The sequence below is a fragment of the Furipterus horrens genome, unplaced genomic scaffold, assembly GCF_987537825.1.
Source record: "Furipterus horrens unplaced genomic scaffold, mFurHor1.1.pri manual_scaffold_4, whole genome shotgun sequence".
Classification (NCBI taxonomy): domain Eukaryota; kingdom Metazoa; phylum Chordata; class Mammalia; order Chiroptera; family Furipteridae; genus Furipterus; species Furipterus horrens.
Window position 1 is genome coordinate 129,682,561 of NW_028327174.1, and position 2,310 is coordinate 129,684,870.

At 42.3% G+C, this 2,310-nt stretch overlaps 1 pseudogene; it reads left to right on the forward strand.

Moving 5' to 3' along the window:
- Positions 1-1,226: 1,226 nt before the first annotated feature.
- LOC150012851 (protein FAM220A-like) lies at positions 1,227-2,000 on the forward strand (annotated as a pseudogene).
- The last annotated feature ends 310 nt before the right edge of the window (positions 2,001-2,310 follow it).

Consider the following 2,310-nt stretch of genomic DNA (forward strand, 5'->3'; position numbering starts at 1 on the left):
AGTGGCCTTGTAGTATAGTTTGATATCAGGCATTGTGATTCCTCCTACTGTGTTCTTCTTCCTCAAGATTGTTGTGGCTATTGGGGGTCTTTTTGTTTCCATATAAATTTTTCAAATATTTGTTCTAGGTCTGTGAAATATGTCATTGGTATTTTAATAGGGATTGCATTGAATCTATAAACTGCTTTGGGTAGTATGGACATTTTAATAATGTTGATTCTTCCCATCCATGAACATGGTATATGCTTCCATTTATTTGTATCTTCCTTAATTTCTTTCTTCAATGTTCTGTATTTTTCCATGTACAGATCTTTTACCTCCTTGGTTAAGTTTATTCCTATTACTTTATTTTTCTTGTTGCTATAGTAAGTGGGCTTTTTTTTTTCTAGTTTCTTTCTCTGATATTTTATTGTTGGTGTACAGAAATGCCTTTGATTTCTAAATATTGACTTTATACCCAGCTGTTTTGCCAAATTCACTTATTAGGTCAAGTAGTTTTTTTAGTGGAGTCTGTAGGGTTTTCTATGTACACTATCATGTCATCTGCAAATAATGACAGTTTCACTTACTGTTTTCCAATTTGGATGCCTTTTATTTCTTTTTCTTTTCTGATTGTTGTGGCTATGACTTCCAAGACTATGTTGAATAGGAGTGGAGAGAGTGGACCTCCTTGTCTGGTTGCTGATCTTAGGGGGAATGCTTTCTTTCTTCTTCCAGTTTCCTGTCCCCTGTTCCCATTCCACACCTAACTCCGCTTGCCAATTACATTGATTATAAAAGAGGACATATCTCAGCAGAATGTCTTTGTTTGACATTGCTTCATAACTGTAAAGTACAAGTGTCATTTTCTATAAAACTGACGTGAAATGTTTTTACATTTCTTATTGCTGGTGAAAAGGATTTATGGCAGCCAGCCTCACTACCTCCTAGGCTCCCTCAGTGCCAAGCGCAGAACAGCGGCCCAGCTGAGCTGGCACGGATCTATATTGCAGGGGCTCTTGCATTCAGCCGCAGCCCGCTTCTATGGGTCTTCTGCAAGGGGCTGACCCACACTCTGCTCAACTTCCTAGCCCTGGCCTGAAGGCTGAGCACCAACATCCCCTGCCTCTGCCTCGCGACTTCCATGATGCTCAACGTCCACCTGCAGGTTGACATCGAGATCCATTGAAGACCTTCCTCCAACTGACACAAATGCGTCCTGGGGCTCACCGCACAGAGAACACGGGATGAGGGATGGCAGAGGGACTCTGCACTTGCCTCTCAAAAGTGCAGGTAGATGACTGGGACAAGTGACTATGCAGCCTTGGAACACAAAAGAGTCCTCCCCATCAGGTGCACCTTCCTGGAGGAATAAGCCTCTGGTTAATGTACATGGAAATTCACAAAATGAAACGTTATCTTTGGAAAAGTGATCTGAGTGAGGCCAACCTCTTGCTTCACGATGGCACCAAAGTGCTTCCATATATGAAAGAATCAGTAAGAAGACATTCCTCTTCCACAGTGGCACAGTGCGAGACTGTGAATCTGTTTTTTGCTACTGCAGAAGAACCTTTTGCTGGGGTATCCTGTGGTGTCGAGGAGGCCCCGGGGAGGTACTGACTGGGAGGAGGATCCAGGGCCACTGGGAAGAGGGCCCAGGGCCGCTGATAGTCACAGAGGACGGTGCAGGCAGAGGAGAGCCTTGGGCACCAAACGAGGTCAGAAAAGGAAAATTCTGAGGATGAACCAAGTGCTTTTCCTGACAACGGAAGTTCTGAGTCAGAACCGGTTCACCTGCATTCTATCCTGTCTACACACTGCACGTACATTCCGAAGTTTTCTCTATTGAAAAGACAGAGTGTGTTTCCCCTGGCAGTTCAAAGTCCATGGTCTCAGAGCAAGCAGCAGAAGAGAGGAGAATGCTTTTGGTTGTAAAAAGTACCTTAAATGATCTTCAGATAACACTGGGATTTCTGGCTGTGCAAGCTTTTGAAATGACAAAGCCAGTATGCCATAGTTAGGTACAAACCAAGCAATAAAATTAGTAAGATTGATTTTAAAAGTTGTCTTGGAATGTTTTCTTTCCATTAAGTTCCTGCTCTGGTTTGTATGTCTAAACAGACTTCAAGTAAGTGGAATTTAAACTCATGAAAAATTGCTTGATCTGGAAGGAAATTTTTGAGCATGTTTTAAATTGTGCTTGAAGGACATTCAGGATTGGGAGACATTTGCAGAAGAATATGAATATATGCTATATAAAAAGCAGACCATAAAGATTGAACATAAAGTCCTTTATATGTGCACATTCACACCCAGTCTGAAGGGCTGCTC